The sequence below is a fragment of the Rhinoderma darwinii genome, unplaced genomic scaffold (genome assembly GCF_050947455.1).
Source record: "Rhinoderma darwinii isolate aRhiDar2 unplaced genomic scaffold, aRhiDar2.hap1 Scaffold_4280, whole genome shotgun sequence".
Lineage (NCBI taxonomy): Eukaryota > Metazoa > Chordata > Amphibia > Anura > Rhinodermatidae > Rhinoderma > Rhinoderma darwinii.
Window position 1 is genome coordinate 32,121 of NW_027463806.1, and position 15,625 is coordinate 47,745.

At 42.0% G+C, this 15,625-nt stretch overlaps 60 pseudogenes; all 60 read right to left on the minus strand.

Annotated features, from left to right (window-relative positions):
• Positions 1 to 65: 65 nt before the first annotated feature.
• Positions 66 to 184, minus strand: LOC142711360 (5S ribosomal RNA; annotated as a pseudogene).
• Positions 185 to 251: 67 nt separating this feature from the next.
• LOC142711208 (5S ribosomal RNA) lies at positions 252 to 370 on the minus strand (annotated as a pseudogene).
• A 67-nt stretch (positions 371 to 437) lies between these two features.
• Positions 438 to 556, minus strand: LOC142711179 (5S ribosomal RNA; annotated as a pseudogene).
• A 67-nt stretch (positions 557 to 623) lies between these two features.
• LOC142711107 (5S ribosomal RNA) lies at positions 624 to 742 on the minus strand (annotated as a pseudogene).
• A 439-nt stretch (positions 743 to 1,181) lies between these two features.
• On the minus strand, positions 1,182 to 1,300 carry LOC142711279 (5S ribosomal RNA; annotated as a pseudogene).
• A 67-nt stretch (positions 1,301 to 1,367) lies between these two features.
• On the minus strand, positions 1,368 to 1,486 carry LOC142711344 (5S ribosomal RNA; annotated as a pseudogene).
• Positions 1,487 to 1,553: 67 nt separating this feature from the next.
• Positions 1,554 to 1,672, minus strand: LOC142711108 (5S ribosomal RNA; annotated as a pseudogene).
• Positions 1,673 to 3,163: 1,491 nt separating this feature from the next.
• On the minus strand, positions 3,164 to 3,282 carry LOC142711048 (5S ribosomal RNA; annotated as a pseudogene).
• A 67-nt stretch (positions 3,283 to 3,349) lies between these two features.
• LOC142711290 (5S ribosomal RNA) lies at positions 3,350 to 3,468 on the minus strand (annotated as a pseudogene).
• Positions 3,469 to 3,535: 67 nt separating this feature from the next.
• LOC142711377 (5S ribosomal RNA) lies at positions 3,536 to 3,654 on the minus strand (annotated as a pseudogene).
• A 253-nt stretch (positions 3,655 to 3,907) lies between these two features.
• Positions 3,908 to 4,026, minus strand: LOC142711220 (5S ribosomal RNA; annotated as a pseudogene).
• Positions 4,027 to 4,093: 67 nt separating this feature from the next.
• On the minus strand, positions 4,094 to 4,212 carry LOC142710987 (5S ribosomal RNA; annotated as a pseudogene).
• A 67-nt stretch (positions 4,213 to 4,279) lies between these two features.
• LOC142711382 (5S ribosomal RNA) lies at positions 4,280 to 4,398 on the minus strand (annotated as a pseudogene).
• Positions 4,399 to 4,465: 67 nt separating this feature from the next.
• Positions 4,466 to 4,584, minus strand: LOC142710975 (5S ribosomal RNA; annotated as a pseudogene).
• A 67-nt stretch (positions 4,585 to 4,651) lies between these two features.
• On the minus strand, positions 4,652 to 4,770 carry LOC142711142 (5S ribosomal RNA; annotated as a pseudogene).
• A 67-nt stretch (positions 4,771 to 4,837) lies between these two features.
• Positions 4,838 to 4,956, minus strand: LOC142711232 (5S ribosomal RNA; annotated as a pseudogene).
• A 253-nt stretch (positions 4,957 to 5,209) lies between these two features.
• Positions 5,210 to 5,328, minus strand: LOC142711110 (5S ribosomal RNA; annotated as a pseudogene).
• A 253-nt stretch (positions 5,329 to 5,581) lies between these two features.
• Positions 5,582 to 5,700, minus strand: LOC142711407 (5S ribosomal RNA; annotated as a pseudogene).
• A 67-nt stretch (positions 5,701 to 5,767) lies between these two features.
• Positions 5,768 to 5,886, minus strand: LOC142711244 (5S ribosomal RNA; annotated as a pseudogene).
• Positions 5,887 to 5,953: 67 nt separating this feature from the next.
• On the minus strand, positions 5,954 to 6,072 carry LOC142711349 (5S ribosomal RNA; annotated as a pseudogene).
• Positions 6,073 to 6,139: 67 nt separating this feature from the next.
• LOC142711175 (5S ribosomal RNA) lies at positions 6,140 to 6,258 on the minus strand (annotated as a pseudogene).
• A 67-nt stretch (positions 6,259 to 6,325) lies between these two features.
• LOC142711096 (5S ribosomal RNA) lies at positions 6,326 to 6,444 on the minus strand (annotated as a pseudogene).
• Positions 6,445 to 6,511: 67 nt separating this feature from the next.
• LOC142710932 (5S ribosomal RNA) lies at positions 6,512 to 6,630 on the minus strand (annotated as a pseudogene).
• Positions 6,631 to 6,697: 67 nt separating this feature from the next.
• LOC142711053 (5S ribosomal RNA) lies at positions 6,698 to 6,816 on the minus strand (annotated as a pseudogene).
• A 67-nt stretch (positions 6,817 to 6,883) lies between these two features.
• On the minus strand, positions 6,884 to 7,002 carry LOC142711111 (5S ribosomal RNA; annotated as a pseudogene).
• A 253-nt stretch (positions 7,003 to 7,255) lies between these two features.
• LOC142711252 (5S ribosomal RNA) lies at positions 7,256 to 7,374 on the minus strand (annotated as a pseudogene).
• Positions 7,375 to 7,441: 67 nt separating this feature from the next.
• LOC142711229 (5S ribosomal RNA) lies at positions 7,442 to 7,560 on the minus strand (annotated as a pseudogene).
• Positions 7,561 to 7,813: 253 nt separating this feature from the next.
• LOC142711079 (5S ribosomal RNA) lies at positions 7,814 to 7,932 on the minus strand (annotated as a pseudogene).
• A 253-nt stretch (positions 7,933 to 8,185) lies between these two features.
• Positions 8,186 to 8,304, minus strand: LOC142711192 (5S ribosomal RNA; annotated as a pseudogene).
• A 67-nt stretch (positions 8,305 to 8,371) lies between these two features.
• Positions 8,372 to 8,490, minus strand: LOC142711017 (5S ribosomal RNA; annotated as a pseudogene).
• Positions 8,491 to 8,743: 253 nt separating this feature from the next.
• LOC142711133 (5S ribosomal RNA) lies at positions 8,744 to 8,862 on the minus strand (annotated as a pseudogene).
• Positions 8,863 to 8,929: 67 nt separating this feature from the next.
• LOC142711327 (5S ribosomal RNA) lies at positions 8,930 to 9,048 on the minus strand (annotated as a pseudogene).
• Positions 9,049 to 9,115: 67 nt separating this feature from the next.
• On the minus strand, positions 9,116 to 9,234 carry LOC142711080 (5S ribosomal RNA; annotated as a pseudogene).
• Positions 9,235 to 9,301: 67 nt separating this feature from the next.
• Positions 9,302 to 9,420, minus strand: LOC142711311 (5S ribosomal RNA; annotated as a pseudogene).
• Positions 9,421 to 9,487: 67 nt separating this feature from the next.
• On the minus strand, positions 9,488 to 9,606 carry LOC142711375 (5S ribosomal RNA; annotated as a pseudogene).
• Positions 9,607 to 9,673: 67 nt separating this feature from the next.
• On the minus strand, positions 9,674 to 9,792 carry LOC142711396 (5S ribosomal RNA; annotated as a pseudogene).
• A 67-nt stretch (positions 9,793 to 9,859) lies between these two features.
• Positions 9,860 to 9,978, minus strand: LOC142711100 (5S ribosomal RNA; annotated as a pseudogene).
• A 67-nt stretch (positions 9,979 to 10,045) lies between these two features.
• LOC142711338 (5S ribosomal RNA) lies at positions 10,046 to 10,164 on the minus strand (annotated as a pseudogene).
• Positions 10,165 to 10,417: 253 nt separating this feature from the next.
• LOC142711037 (5S ribosomal RNA) lies at positions 10,418 to 10,536 on the minus strand (annotated as a pseudogene).
• Positions 10,537 to 10,603: 67 nt separating this feature from the next.
• LOC142711386 (5S ribosomal RNA) lies at positions 10,604 to 10,722 on the minus strand (annotated as a pseudogene).
• Positions 10,723 to 10,789: 67 nt separating this feature from the next.
• Positions 10,790 to 10,908, minus strand: LOC142711333 (5S ribosomal RNA; annotated as a pseudogene).
• A 67-nt stretch (positions 10,909 to 10,975) lies between these two features.
• LOC142711055 (5S ribosomal RNA) lies at positions 10,976 to 11,094 on the minus strand (annotated as a pseudogene).
• A 67-nt stretch (positions 11,095 to 11,161) lies between these two features.
• On the minus strand, positions 11,162 to 11,280 carry LOC142710964 (5S ribosomal RNA; annotated as a pseudogene).
• A 67-nt stretch (positions 11,281 to 11,347) lies between these two features.
• On the minus strand, positions 11,348 to 11,466 carry LOC142711038 (5S ribosomal RNA; annotated as a pseudogene).
• A 253-nt stretch (positions 11,467 to 11,719) lies between these two features.
• On the minus strand, positions 11,720 to 11,838 carry LOC142711182 (5S ribosomal RNA; annotated as a pseudogene).
• A 67-nt stretch (positions 11,839 to 11,905) lies between these two features.
• On the minus strand, positions 11,906 to 12,024 carry LOC142711256 (5S ribosomal RNA; annotated as a pseudogene).
• Positions 12,025 to 12,277: 253 nt separating this feature from the next.
• On the minus strand, positions 12,278 to 12,396 carry LOC142711334 (5S ribosomal RNA; annotated as a pseudogene).
• A 67-nt stretch (positions 12,397 to 12,463) lies between these two features.
• Positions 12,464 to 12,582, minus strand: LOC142711153 (5S ribosomal RNA; annotated as a pseudogene).
• Positions 12,583 to 12,649: 67 nt separating this feature from the next.
• LOC142710965 (5S ribosomal RNA) lies at positions 12,650 to 12,768 on the minus strand (annotated as a pseudogene).
• Positions 12,769 to 12,835: 67 nt separating this feature from the next.
• LOC142711132 (5S ribosomal RNA) lies at positions 12,836 to 12,954 on the minus strand (annotated as a pseudogene).
• A 67-nt stretch (positions 12,955 to 13,021) lies between these two features.
• Positions 13,022 to 13,140, minus strand: LOC142711010 (5S ribosomal RNA; annotated as a pseudogene).
• Positions 13,141 to 13,207: 67 nt separating this feature from the next.
• On the minus strand, positions 13,208 to 13,326 carry LOC142711268 (5S ribosomal RNA; annotated as a pseudogene).
• Positions 13,327 to 13,393: 67 nt separating this feature from the next.
• On the minus strand, positions 13,394 to 13,512 carry LOC142711351 (5S ribosomal RNA; annotated as a pseudogene).
• A 67-nt stretch (positions 13,513 to 13,579) lies between these two features.
• On the minus strand, positions 13,580 to 13,698 carry LOC142711169 (5S ribosomal RNA; annotated as a pseudogene).
• Positions 13,699 to 13,765: 67 nt separating this feature from the next.
• LOC142710933 (5S ribosomal RNA) lies at positions 13,766 to 13,884 on the minus strand (annotated as a pseudogene).
• A 67-nt stretch (positions 13,885 to 13,951) lies between these two features.
• On the minus strand, positions 13,952 to 14,070 carry LOC142711052 (5S ribosomal RNA; annotated as a pseudogene).
• Positions 14,071 to 14,668: 598 nt separating this feature from the next.
• On the minus strand, positions 14,669 to 14,787 carry LOC142711280 (5S ribosomal RNA; annotated as a pseudogene).
• Positions 14,788 to 14,854: 67 nt separating this feature from the next.
• LOC142710934 (5S ribosomal RNA) lies at positions 14,855 to 14,973 on the minus strand (annotated as a pseudogene).
• A 67-nt stretch (positions 14,974 to 15,040) lies between these two features.
• LOC142711362 (5S ribosomal RNA) lies at positions 15,041 to 15,159 on the minus strand (annotated as a pseudogene).
• Positions 15,160 to 15,226: 67 nt separating this feature from the next.
• Positions 15,227 to 15,345, minus strand: LOC142711009 (5S ribosomal RNA; annotated as a pseudogene).
• Between the last annotated feature and the right edge of the window lie 280 nt (positions 15,346 to 15,625).

Below are 15,625 nucleotides of genomic sequence, written 5' to 3' on the forward strand. Positions count from 1 at the left end.
TAAATGCTTTAATCCATAGTCCTATTTAATCTATTGTGAAACAAAATCTAAACGACATAATAAAAAGTCAACCGCACCACGGATTCCCAGACAGTCTCCCACACTGGTACTAGCAAGGCCTTAAACTGTGTAACTTCTGCGATCTGACAAGAGCAGGCACATTCAGCTTAGAATGGCCATTGACATTAAATGCTTTAATCCATAGTCCTTTTTAATTGATTGTGAAACAAAATCTAAACGACATAATAAAAAGTCAACCGCACCACGGATTCCCAGACAGTCTCCCACACTGGTACTAGCGAGGCCTTAAGCTGTGTAACTTCTGCGATCTGACGAGAGCAGGCACATTCAGCTTAGAATGGCCATTGACAATAAATGCTTTAATCCATAGTCCTTTTTAATCGATTGTGAAACAAAATCTAAACGACATAATAAAAAGTTAACCGCACCACGGATTCCCAGACAGTCTCCCACACTGGTACTAGCGAGGCCTTAAGCTGTGTAACTTCTGCGATCTGACGAGAGCAGGGACATTCAGCTTAGAATGGCCATTGACATTAAATGCTTTAATCCATAGTCCTTTTTAATCGATTGTGAAACAAAATCTAAACGACATAATAAAAATTCAACCGCACCACGGATTCCCAGACAGTCTCCCACACTGGTACTAGCGAGGCCTTAAGCTGTGTAACTTCTGCGATCTGACGAGAGCAGGCACATTCAGCTTAGAATGGCCATTGACGTTAAATGCTTTAATCCATAGTCCTATTTAATCTATTGTGAAACTAAATCTTAACGACAAAATAAAAAGTCAACCACACCACGTATTCCCAGACAGTCTCCCACACTGGTACTAGTGAGGCGTTAAGCTGTGTAACTTCTGCGATCTAACGAGAGCAGGCACATTCAGCTTAGAATTGCCATTGACATTAAATGCTTTAATCCATAGTCCTTTTTAATCGATTGTGAAACAAAATCTAAACGACATAATAAAAATTCAACCGCACCGCGGATTCCAAGACAGTCTCCCACACTGGTACTAGCGAGGCCTTAAGCTGTGTAACTGCTGCGTTCTGACGAGAGCAGGCACATTGAGCTTAGAATGGCCATTGACGTTAAATGCTTTAATCCATAGTCCTATTTAATCTATTGTGAAACAAAATCTAAACAACATAATAAAAAGTCAGCCGCACCACGGATTCCCAGACAGTCTCCCACACTGGTACTAGCGAGGCCTTAAGCTGTGTAACTTCTGCGATCTGACGAGAGCAGGCACATTCAGCTTAGAATGGCCATAGACATTAAATGCTTTAATCCATAGTCCTTTTTAATCGATTGTGAAACAAAATCTAAACAACATAATAAAAAGTCAACCGCACCACAGATTCCCAGACAGTCTCCCACACTGGTACTAGCGAGGGCTTAAGCTGTGTAACTTCTGCGATCTGACGAGAGCAGGGACATTCAGCTTAGAATGGCCATTGACATCAAATGCTTTAATCCATAGTCCTTTTTAATCGATTGTGAAACAAAATCTAAACGACATAATAAAAATTCAACCGCACCACGGATTCCCAGACAGTCTCCCACACTGGTACTAGCGAGGCCTTAAGCTGTGTAACTTCTGCGATCTGACGAGAGCAGGCACATTCAGCTTAGAATGGCCATTGACGTTAAAGGAACAGTGTCATGGCAAATAATTTTTTTTATATGTTAAAGATGTTAGTGCTTTAATAAAAACGTTTTTATTCATTTGTGTGTTTGTGTTTTACTTTTTCTTATTTTTACACTTTTTCTTCCCTATGGGGGCTGCCATTTTTTGTTCCATTTCTGTGTGTGTCGATTAACGACACACACAGACATGGAGTACGGCAGCCACAGTCCCATAGGGACTGTGAACGGCTCCCGTCCCATTCACGTCCGTGTACGGCGTCTGTGTGGGAACTGCGCATGCGCCGCTCCCACACAGTCCTATTCGAAATTGGCGCCGTCCGGCGCCATTTTCCTGTGGACCGGAAGTCGCGGCCGGACTGTAATATTACTACTTCCGGTCGCGGCTTCCGGACTTGTGCACATGGAACAGCGGCAGCAAAGGGAGCGGACGGGCCGGAGGGAGCCGCGGCGGCAGGAGCAGTTAAGACATTTCAATGTATGTTAGTGTTTGTGTGTGTTTACTACTGTATGTAAACCTACTACACTGTGGGTTACCTCAAAAAATGGCGACACACAGTGTAGGAGGTTAAACCTTTCAAACCCCTCGTTTATCCCGGCACTAGCCAGGATAAAGGAGGGGGGGATGCTGAGAGCTCACTAGAGCGAGGGCTTTTAACCCAATGTTGCAATGCTGCAATTTTGGGAACTAGCTCCATCTAGTGACCAAAAATGGGTAGTATTATAAATTAGAATTAATTTATAATATTTCCTGACTATTTCCTGACTCGTGAAAAAAATAAAAAAAATTTGAACCATGTTTAATCACCCACACACTAAATGTTTAATTTTTAAAAAAAAAACATGTTTTTCTGGCAACACCATGCCTTTAAATGCTTTACTCCATAGTCCTATTTAATCTATTGTGAAACAAAATGTAAACGACATAATAAAAAGTCAACCGCACCACGGATTCCCAGACAGTCTCCCACACTGGTACTAGCGAGGCGTTAAGCTGTGTAACTTCTGCAACCTAACGAGAGCAGGGACATTCAGCTTAGAATGGCCATTGCCATTAAATGCTTTAATCCATAGTCCTTTTTAATCGATTGTGAAACAAAATCTAAACGACATAATAAAAATTCAACCGCACCACAGATTCCCAGACAGTCTCCCACACTGGTACTAGCGAGGCGTTAAGCTGTGTAACTTCTGCGATCTGACGAGAGCAGGGACATTCAGCTTAGAATGGCCATTGACATTAAATGCTTTAATACATAGTCCTTTTTAATCGATTGTGAAACAAAATCTAAACGACATAATAAAAATTCAACCGCACCACGGATTCCCAGACAGTTTCCCACACTGGTACTAGCGAGGGCTTAAGCTGTGTAACTTCTGCGATCTAACGAGAGCAGGCACATTCAGCTTAGAATTGCCATTGACATTAAATGCTTTAATCCATAGTCCTTTTTAATCGATTGTGAAACAAAATCTAAACGACATAATAAAAAGTCTACCGCACCACGGATTCCCAGACAGTCTCCCACACTGGTACTAGCGAGGCCTTAAGCTGTGTAACTTCTGCGATCTGACGAGAGCAGGTACATTCAGCTTAGAATGGCCATTGACATTAAATGCTTTAATCCATAGTCCTTTTTAATCGATTGTGAAACAAAATCTAAACGACATAATAAAAAGTCAACCGCACCACGGATTCCCAGACAGTCTCCCACACTGGTACTAGCGAGGCGTTAAGCTGTGTAACTTCTGCGATCTGACGAGAGCAGGCACATTCAGCTTAGAATGGCCATTGACATTAAATGCTTTAATCCATAGTCCTTTTTAATCGATTGTGAAACAAAATCTAAACGACATAATAAAAAGTCAACCGCACCACGGATTCCCAGACAGTCTCCCACACTGGTACTAGCGAGTCCTTAAGCTGTGTAACTTCTGCGATCTGACGAGAGCAGGGACATTCAGCTTAGAATGGTGATTGACATTAAATGCTTTAATCCATAGTCCTTTTTAATCGATTGTGAAACAAAATCTAAACGACATAATAAAAATTCAACCGCCCCACGGATTCCCAGACACTCTCCCACACTGGTACTAGCGAGGCCTTAAGCTGTGTAACTTCTGCGATCTGACGAGAGCAGGCACATTCAGCTTAGAATGGCCATTGACATTAAATGCTTTAATCCATAGTCCTTTTTAATCGATTGTGAAACAAAATCTAAACGACATAATAAAAAGTCAACCGCACCACGGATTCCCAGACAGTCTCCCACACTGGTACTAGCGAGGCCTTAAGCTGTGTAACTTCTGCGATCTGACGAGAGCAGGCACATTCAGCTTAGAATGGCCATTGACATTAAAAGCCTTAATCCATAGTCCTATTTAATCTATTGTGAAACAAAATCTAAACAACATAGTAAAAAGTCAACCGCACCACGTATTCCCAGACAGTCTCCCACACTGGTACTAGTGAGGCCTTAAGCTGTGTAACTTCTGCGTTCTGACGAGAGCAGGCACATTCAGCTTAGAATGGCCATTGACGTTAAATGCTTTAATCCATAGTCCTATTTAATCTATTGTGAAACAAAATCTAAACAACATAATAAAAAGTCAACCGCACCACAGATTCCCAGACAGTCTCCCACACTGGTACTAGCGAGGCCTTAAGCTGTGTAACTTCTGCGATCTGACGAGAGCAGGCACATTCGGTTTAGAATGGCCATTGACATTAAAAGCCTTAATCCATAGTCCTATTTAATCTATTGTGAAACAAAATCTAAACAACATAATAAAAAGTCAACCGCACCACGGATTCCCAGACAGTCTCCCACACTGGTACTAGCGAGGCCTTAAGCTGTGTAACTTCTGCGTTCTGACGAGAGCAGGCACATTCAGCTTAGAATGGCCATTGACGTTAAATGCTTTAATCCATAGTCCTATTTAATCTATTGTGAAACAAAATCTAAACGACATAATAAAAAGTCAACCGCACCACGGATTCCCAGACAGTCTCCCACACTGGTACTAGCAAGGCCTTAAACTGTGTAACTTCTGCGATCTGACGAGAGCAGGCACATTCAGCTTAGAATGGCCATTGACATTAAATGCTTTAATCCATAGTCCTTTTTAATTGATTGTGAAACAAAATCTAAACGACATAATAAAAAGTCAACCGCACCACGGATTCCCAGACAGTCTCCCACACTGGTACTAGCGAGGCCTTAAGCTGTGTAACTTCTGCGATCTGACGAGAGCAGGCACATTCAGCTTAGAATGGCCATTGACAATAAATGCTTTAATCCATAGTCCTTTTTAATCGATTGTGAAACAAAATCTAAACGACATAATAAAAAGTTAACCGCACCACGGATTCCCAGACAGTCTCCAACACTGGTACTAGCGAGGCCTTAAGCTGTGTAACTTCTGCGATCTGACGAGAGGAGGGACATTCAGCTTAGAATGGCCATTGACATTAAATGCTTTAATCCATAGTCCTTTTTAATCGATTGTGAAACAAAATCTAAACGACATAATAAAAATTCAACCGCACCACGGATTCCCAGACAGTCTCCCACACTGGTACTAGCGAGGCCTTAAGCTGTGTAACTTCTGCGATCTGACGAGAGCAGGCACATTCAGCTTAGAATGGCCATTGACGTTAAATGCTTTAATCCATAGTCCTATTTAATCTATTGTGAAACTAAATCTTAACGACATAATAAAAAGGCAACCACACCACGGATTCCCAGACAGTCTCCCACACTGGTACTAGTGAGGCGTTAAGCTGTGTAACTTCTGCGATCTAACGAGAGCAGGCACATTCAGCTTAGAATTGCCATTGACATTAAATGCTTTAATCCATAGTCCTTTTTAATCGATTGTGAAACAAAATCTAAACGACATAATAAAAAGTCAACCCCACCACGGATTCCCAGACAGTTTCCCACACTGGTACTAGCGAGGCCTTAAGCTGTGTAACTTCTGCGATCTGACGAGAGCAGGCACATTCAGCTTAGAATGGCCATAGACATTAGATGCTTTAATCCATAGTCCTTTTTAATCGATTGTGAAACAAAATCTAAACGACATAATAAAAAGTCAACCGCACCACGGATTCCCAGACAGTCTCCCACACTGGTACTAGCGAGGCCTTAAGCTGTGTAACTTCTGCGATCTGACGAGAGCAGGCACATTCAGCTTAGAATGGCCATTGACGTTAAATGCTTTAATCCATAGTCCTATTTAATCTAATGTGAAACAAAATCTAAACGACATAATAAAAAGTCAACCGCACCACGGTTTCCCAGACAGTCTCCCACACTGGTACTAGCGAGGCGTTAAGCTGTGTAACTTCTGCGATCTAACGAGAGCAGGCACATCCAGCTTAGAATGGCCATTGACATTAAATGCTTTAATCCATAGTCCTTTTTAATCGATTGTGAAACAAAATCTAAACGACATAATAAAAAGTCAACCGCACCACGGATTCCCAGACAGTCTCCCACACTGGTACTAGCGAGGCCTTAGGCTGTGTAACTTCTGCGATCTAACGAGAGCAGGCACATTCAGCTTAGAATGGCCATTGACATTAAAAGCCTTAATCCATAGTCCTATTTAATCTATTGTGAAACAAAATCTAAACAACATAATAAAAAGTCAACCGCACCACGGATTCCCAGACAGTCTCCCACACTGGTACTAGCGAGGCCTTAAGCTGTGTAACTTCTGCGATCTGACGAGAGCAGGCACATTCAGCTTAGAATGGCCATTTACATTAAATGCTTTAATCCATAGTCCTTTTTAATCGATTGTGAAACAAAATCTAAACGACATAATAAAAAGTCAACCGCACCACGGATTCCCAGACAGTCTCCCACACTGGTACTAGCGAGGCCTTAAGCTGTGTAACTTCTGCGATCTGACGAGAGCAGGGACATTCAGCTTAGAATGGCAATTGACATTAAATGCTTTAATCCATAGTCCTTTTTAATCGATTGTGAAACAAAATCGAAACAACATAATAAAAAGTCAACCGCACCACGGATTCCCAGACAGTCTCCCACACTGGTACTAGCGAGGCCTTAGGCTGTGTAACTTCTGCGATCTGACGAGAGCAGGGGCATTCAGCTTAGAATGGCCATTGACATTAAATGCTTTAATCCATAGTCCTTTTTAATCGATTGTGAAACAAAATCTAAACGACATAATAAAAATTCAACCGCACCACGGATTCCCAGACAGTCTCCCACACTGGTACTAGCGAGGCCTTAAGCTGTGTAACTTCTGCGATCTGACGAGAGCAGGCACATTCAGCTTAGAATGGCCATTGACGGTAAATGCTTTAATCCATAGTCCTATTTAATCTATTGTGAAACAAAATCTAAACGACATAATAAAAAGTCAACCGCACCACGGATTCCCAGACAGTCTCCCACACTGGTACTAGCGAGGCGTTAAGTTATGTAATTTCTGCGATCTAACGAGAGCAGGCACATTCAGCTTAGAATGGCCTTTGACATTAAATGCTTTAATCCATAGTCCTTTTTAATCTATTGTGAAACAAAATCTAAACGACATAATAAGAAGTCAACCGCACCACGGATTCACAGACAGTCTCCCACACTGGTACTAGCGAGGCCTTAAGCTGTGTAACTTCTGCGATCTGACGAGAGCAGGCACACTCAGCTTAGAATGGCCATTGACATTAAAAGCCTTAATCCATAGTCCTATTTAATCTATTGTGAAACAAAATCTAAACAACATAATAAAAAGTCAACCGCACCACAGATTCCCAGACAGTCTCCCACACTGGTACTAGCGAGGCCTTAAGCTGTGTAACTTCTGCAATCTGACGAGAGCAGGCACATTCAGCTTAGAATGGCCATTGACGTTAAATGCTTTAATTCATAGTCATATTTAATCTATTGTGAAACAAAATCTAAACGACATAATAAAAAGTCAACCGCACCACGGATTCCCAGACAGTCTCCCACACTGGTACTAGCGAGGCGTTAAACTGTGTAACTTCTGCGATCTAACGAGAGCAGACACATTCAGCTTAGAATGGCCATTGACATTAAATGCTTTAATCCATAGTCCTTTTTAATCGATTGTGAAACAAAATCTAAACGACATAATAAAAAGTAAACCGCACCACGGATTCCCAGACAGTCTCCCACACTGGTACTAGCGAGGCCTTAAGCTGTGTAACTTCTGCGATCTGACGAGAGCAGGCACATTCAGCTTAGAATGGCCATTGACGTTAAATGCTTTAATCCATAGTCCTATTTAATCTATTGTGAAACAAAATCTAAACGACATAATAAAAAGTCAACCGCATCACGGATTCCCAGACAGTCTCCCACACTGGTACTAGCGAGGCGTTAAGCTATGTAACTTCTGCGATCTAACGAGAGCAGGCACATTCAGCTTAGAATGGCCATTGACATTAAATGCTTTAATCCATAGTCCTTTTTAATCGATTGTGAAACAAAATCTAAACGACATAATAAGAAGTCAACCGCACCACGGATTCACAGACAGTCACCCACACTGGTACTAGCGAGGCCTTAAGCTGTGTAACTTCTGCGATCTGAGGAGAGCAGGCACATTCAGCTTAGAATGGCCATTGACATTAAATGCTTTAATCCATAGTCCTTTTTAATCGATTGTGAAACAAAATCTAAACGATATAATAAAAAGTCAACCGCACCACGGATTCCCAGACAGTCTCCCACACTGGTACTAGTGAGGCCTTAAGCTGTGTAACTTCTGCGATCTGACGAGAGCAGGGACATTCAGCTTAGAATGGCCATTGACATTAAAAGCCTTAATCCATAGTCCTACTTAATCTATTGTGAAACAAAATCTAAACAACATAATAAAATGTCAAGCGCACCACGGATTCCCAGACCGTCTCCCACACTGGTACTAGCGAGGCCTTAAGCTGTGTAACTTCTGCGTTCTGACGAGAGCAGGCACATTCAGCTTAGAATGGCCATTGACATTATATGCTTTAATCCATAGTCCTACTTAATCTATTGTGAAACAAAATCTAAACGACATAATAAAAAGTCAACCGCACCACGGATTCCCAGACAGTCTCCGACACTGGTACTAGCGAGGCCTTAAGCTGTGTAACTTCTGCGATCTGACGAGAGCAGGCACATTCAGCTTAGAATGGCCATTGACATTAAATGCTTTAATCCATAGTCCTTTTTAATCGATTGTGAAACAAAATCTAAACGACATAATCAAAAGTCAACCGCACCACGGATTCCCAGACAGTCTCCCACACTGGTACTAGCGAGGCGTTAAGCTGTGTAACTTCTGCGATCTAACGAGAGCAGGCACATTCAGCTTAGAATGGCCATTGACATTAAATGCTTTAATCCATAGTCCTTTTTAATCGATTGTGAAACAAAATCTAAACGACATAATAAAAAGTAAACCGCACCACGGATTCCCAGACAGTCTCCCACACTGGTACTAGCGAGGCCTTAAGCTGTGTAACTTCTGCGATCTGACGAGAGCAGGCACATTCAGCTTAGAATGGCCATTGACACTAAAAGCCTTAATCCATAGTCCTATTTAATCTATTGTGAAACAAAATCTAAACAACATAATAAAAAGTCAACCGCACCACGGATTCCCAGACAGTCTCCCACACTCGTACAAGCGAGGCCTTAAGCTGTGTAACTTCTGCGATCTGACGAGAGCAGGGACATTCAGCTTAGAATGGCCATTGACATTAAATGCTTTAATCCATAGTCCTTTTTAATCGATTGTGAAACAAAATCTAAACGACATAATAAAAATTCAACTGCACCACGGATTCCCAGACAGTCTCCCACACTGGTACTAGCGAGGCATTAAGCTGTGTAACTTCTGCGTTCTGACGAGAGCAGGCACATTCAGCTTAGAATGGCCATTGACGTTAAATGCTTTAATCCATAGTCCTATTTAATCTATTGTGAAACAAAATCTAAACGACATAATAAGAAGTCAACCGCACCACGGATTCCCAGACAGTCTCCCACACTGGTACTAGCGAGGCCTTAAGCTGTGTAACTTCTGCGATCTGACGAAAACAGTCACATTCAGCTTAGAATGGCCATTGACATTAAACGCTTTAATCCATAGTCCTTTTTAATCGATTGTGAAACAAAATCTAAACGACATAATAAAAAGTCGACCGCACCCCGGATTCCCAGACAGTCTCCCACACTGGTACTAGCGAGGCCTTAAGCTGTGTAATTTCTGCGATCTGACGAGAGCAGGCACATTCAGCTTAGAATGGCCATTGACATTAAATGCTTTAATCCATAGTCCTTTTTAATCGATTGTGAAACAAAATCTAAACGACATAATAAAAAGTCAACCGCACCACGGATTCCCAGACAGTCTCCCACACTGGTACTAGCGAGGCCTTAAGCTGTATAACATCTGCTATCTGACGAGAGCAGGGACATTCAGCTTAGAATGGCCGTTGACATTAAATGCTTTAATCCATAGTCCTTTTTAATCGATTGTGAAACAAAATCTAAACGACATAATAAAAAGTCAACCGCACCACGGATTCCCAGACAGTCTCCCACACTGGTATTAGCGAGGCTTTAAGCTGTGTAAGTTCTGCGATCTGACGAGAGCAGGCACATTCAGCTTAGAATGGCCATTGACATTAAAAGCTTTAATCCATAGTCCTTTTTAATCGATTGTGAAACAAAATCTAAACGACATAATAAAAATTCAACCGCACCACGGATTCCCAGACAGTCTCCCACACTGGTACTAGCGAGGCCTTAAGCTGTGTAACTTCTGCGTTCTGACGAGAGCAGGCACATTCAGCTTAGAATGGCCATTGACGTTAAATGCTTTAATCCATAGTCCTATTTAATCTATTGTGAAACAAAATCTAAACGACATAATAAAAAGTCAACCGCACCACGGATTCCGAGACAGTCTCCCACACTGGTACTAGCGAGGCCTTAAGCTGTGTAACTTCTGCACTCTGACGAGAGCAGGCACATTCAGCTTAGAATGGCCATTGACGTTAAATGCTTTAATCCATAGTCCTATTTAATCTATTGTGAAACAAAATCTAAACGACATAATAAAAAGTCAACCGCACCACGGATTCCCAGACAGTCTCCCACACTGGTACTAGCGAGGCGTTAAGCTGTGTAACTTCTGCGATCTAACGAGAGCAGGCACATCCAGCTTAGAATGGCCATTGACATCAAATGCTTTAATCCATAGTCCTTTTTAATCGATTGTGAAACAAAATCTAAACGACATAATAAAAAGTCAACCGTACCACGGATTCCCAGACAGTCTCCCACACTGGTACTAGCGAGGCCTTAAGCTGTGTAACTTCTGCGATCTGACGAGAGCAGGCACATTCAGCTTAGAATGGCCATTGACATTAAAAGCCTTAATCCATAGTCCTATTTAATCTATTGTTAAACAAAATCTAAACAACATAATAAAAAGTCAACCGCACCACGGATTCCCAGACAGTCTCCCACACTGGTACTAGCGAGGCCTTAAGCTGTGTAACTTCTGCGATCTGACGAGAGCAGGGACATTCAGCTTAGAATGGCCATTGACATTAAATGCTTTAATCCATAGTCCTTTTTAATCGATTGTGAAACAAAATCTAAACGACATAATAAAAATTCAACCGCACCACGGATTCCCAGACAGTCTCCCACACTGGTACTAGCGAGGCCTTAAGCTGTGTAACTTCTGCGTTCTGACGAGAGCAGGCACATTCAGCTTAGAATGGCCATTGACGTTAAACGCTTTAATCCATAGTCCTATTTAATCTATTGTGAAACAAAATCTAAACGACATAATAAAAAGTCAACCTCACCACGGCTTCCCAGACAGTCTCCCACACTGGTACTAGCGAGGGCTTAAGCTGTGTAACTTCTGCGATCTGACGAGACCAGGCACATTCAGCTTAGAATGGCCATTGACATTAAATGCTTTAATCCATAGTCCTTTTTAATCGATTGTGAAACAAAATCTAAACGACATAATAAAAAGTCAACCGAACCACGGATTCCCAGACAGTCTCCCACACTGGTACTAGCGAGGCCTTAAGCTGTGTAACTTCTGCGATCTGACGAGAGCAGGCACATTCAGCTTAGAATGGCCATTGACATTAAAAGCCTTAATCCATAGTCCTATTTAATCTATTGTGAAACAAAATCTAAACAACATAATAAAAAGTCAACCGCACCACGGATTCCCAGACAGTCTCCCACACTGGTACTAGCGAGGCCTTAAGCTGTGTAACTTCTGCGATCTGACGAGAGCAGGCACATTCAGCTTAGAATGGCCATTGACATTAAATGCTTTAATCCATAGTCCTTTTTAATCGATTGTGAAACAAAATCTAAACGACATAATAAAAAGTCAACCGCACCACGGATTCCCAGACAGTCTCCCACACTGGTGCCAGCGAGGCCTTAAGCTGTGTAACTCCTGCGATCTGACGAGAGCAGGGACATTCAGCTTAGAATGGCCATTGACATTAAATGCTTTAATCTATAGTCCTTTTTAATCGATTGTGAAACAAAATCTAAACGACATAATAAAAAGTCAACCGCACCACGGATTCCCAGACAGTCTCCCACACTGGTACTAGCGAGGCGTTAAGCTGTGTAACTTCTGCGATCTAACGAGAGCAGGCACATCCAGCTTAGAATGGCCATTGACATTAAATGTTTTAATCCATAGTCCTTTTTAATCGATTGTGAAACAAAATCTAAACGACATAATAAAAAGTCAACCGCACCACGGATTCACAGACAGTCTCCCACACAGGTACTAGCGAGGCCTTAAGCTGTGTAACTTCTGCGATCTGACGAGAGCAGGCACATCCAGCTTAGAATGGCCATTGACATTAAAGGATTTAATCCATAGTCCTTTTTAATCGATTATGAAACAAAATCTAAACGACATAATAAAAAGTCAACCGCACCACGGATTCCCAGACAGTCTCCCACACTGGTACTAGCGAGGCCTTAAGCTGTGTAACTTCTGCGATCTGACGAGAGCAGGGACATTCAGCTTAGAATGGCCATTGACATTAAATGCTTTAATCCATAGTCCTTTTTAATCGATTGTGAAACAAAATCTAAACGACATAATAAAAATTCAACCGCACCACGGATTCCCAGACAGTCTACCACACTGGTACTAGCGAGGCCTTAAGCTGCGTAACTTCTGCGTTCTGACGAGAGCAGGCACATTCAGCTTAGAATGGCCATTGACGTTAAATGCCTTAATCCATAGTCCTATTTAATCTATTGTGAAACAAAATCTAAACAACATAATAAAACGTCAACCGCACCACGGATTCCCAGACAGTCTCCCACACTGGTACTAGCGAGGCCTTAAGCTGTGTAACTTCTGCGATCTGACGAGAGCAGGGACTTTCAGCTTAGAATGGCCATTGACATTAAATGCTTTAATCCATAGTCCTTTTTAATCGATTGTGAAACAAAATCTAAACGACATAATAAAAAGTCAACCGCACCACGGATTCCCAGACAGTCTCCCACACTGGTACTAGCGAGGCCTTAAGCTGTGTAACTTCTGCGATCTGACGAGAGCAGGCACATTCAGCTTAGAATGGCCATTGACGTTAAATGCTTTAATCCATAGTCCTATTTAATCTATTGTGAAACAAAATCTAAACGACATAATAAAAAGTCAACCGCACCACGGTTTCCCAGACAGTCTCCCACACTGGTACTAGCGAGGCGTTAAGCTGTGTAACTTCTGCGATCTAACGAGAGCAGGCACATCCAGCTTAGAATGGCCATTGACATTAAATGCTTTAATCCATAGTCCTTTTTAATCGATTGTGAAACAAAATCTAAACGACATAATAAAAAGTTAACCGCACCACGGATTCCCAGACAGTCTCCCACACTGGTACTAGCGAGGCCTTAAGCTGTGTAACTTCTGCGATCTAACGAGAGCAGGCACATTCAGCTTAGAATGGCCATTGACATTAAAAGCCTTAATCCATAGTCCTATTTAATCTATTGTGAAACAAAATCTAAACAACATAATAAAAAGTCAACCGCACCACGGATTCCCAGACAGTCTCCCACACTGGTACTAGCGAGGCCTTAAGCTGTGTAACTTCTGCGATCTGACGAGAGCAGGGACTTTCAGCTTAGAATGGCCATTGACATTAAATGCTTTAATCCATAGTCCTTTTTAATCGATTGTGAAACAAAATCTAAACGACATAATAAAAAGTCAACCGCACCACGAATTCCCAGACAGTCTCCCACACTGGTACTAGCGAGGCCTTAAGCTGTGTAACTTCTGCGATCTGACGAGAGCAGGCACATTCAGCTTAGAATGGCCATTGCCGTGAAATGCTTTAATCCATAGTCCTATTTAATCTATTGTGAAACAAAATCTAAACGACATAATAAAAAGTCAACCGCACACCGGATTCCCAGACAGTCTCCCACACTGGTACTAGCGAGGGCTTAAGCTGTGTAACTTCTGCGATCTGACGAGAGCAGGGACATTCAGCTTAGAATGGCCATTGACATTAAATGCTTTAATCCATAGTCCTTTTTAATCGATTGTGAAACAAAATCTAAACGACATTATAAAAATGCAACCGCACCACGGATTCCCAGACAGTCTCCCACACTGGTACTAGCGAGGCTTTAAGCTGTGTACCTTCTGCGTTCTGACGAGAGCAGGCACATTCAGTTTAGAATGGCCATTGACGTGAAATGCTTTAATCCATAGTCCTATTTAATCTATTGTGAAACAAAATCTAAACGACATAATAAAAAGTCTCCCACACTGGTACCAGCGAGGCCTTAAGCTGTGTAACTTCTGCGATCTGACGAGAGCAGGCACATTCAGCTTAGAATGGCCATTGACATTAAATGCTTTAATCCATAGTCCTTTTTAATCGATTGTGAAACAAAATCTAAACGACATAATAAATAGTCAACCGCACCACGGATTCCCAGACAGTCTCCCACACTGGTACTAGCGAGGCCTTAAGCTGTGTAACTTCTGCGATCTGACGAGAGCAGGCACATTCAGCTTAGAATGGCCATTGACATTAAAAGCCTTAATCCATAGTCCTATTTAATCTATTGTGAAACCAAATCTAAACAACATATTAAAAAGTCAACCGCACCACGGATTCCCAGACAGTCTCCCACACTGGTACTAGCGAGGCCTTAAGCTGTGTAACTTCTGCGATCTGACGAGAGCAGGGACTTTCAGCTTAGAATGGCCATTGACATTAAATGCTTTAATCCATAGTCCTTTTTAATCGATTGTGAAACAAAATCTAAACGACTTAATAAAAAGGCAACCACACCACGGATTCCCAGACAGTCTCCCACACTGGTACTAGCGAGGCCTTAAGCTGTGTAACTTCTGCGATCTGACGAGAGCAGGCCCATTCAGCTTAGAATGGCCATTGACGTTAAATGCTTTAATCCATAGTCCTATTTAATCTATTGTGAAACAAAATCTAAACGACATAATAAAAAGTCAACCGCACCACGGATTCCCAGACAGTCTCCCACACTGGTACTAGCGAGGCCTTAAGCTGTGTAACTTCTGCGATCTGACGAGAACAGGCACATTCAGCTTAGAATGGCCATTGACATTAAAAGCCTTAATCCATAGTCCTATTTAATCTATTGTGAAACAAAATCTAAACAACATAATAAAAAGTCAAACGCACCACGGATTCCCAGACAGTCTCCCACACTGGTACTAGCGAGGCCTTAAGCTGTGTAACTTCTGCGATCTGACGAGAGCAGGGACTTTCAGCTTAGAATGGCAATTGCCATTAAATGCTTTAATCCATAGTCCTTTTTAATCGATTGTGAAACAAAATCTAAACGACATAATAAAAATGCAACCGCACCACGGATTCCCAGAC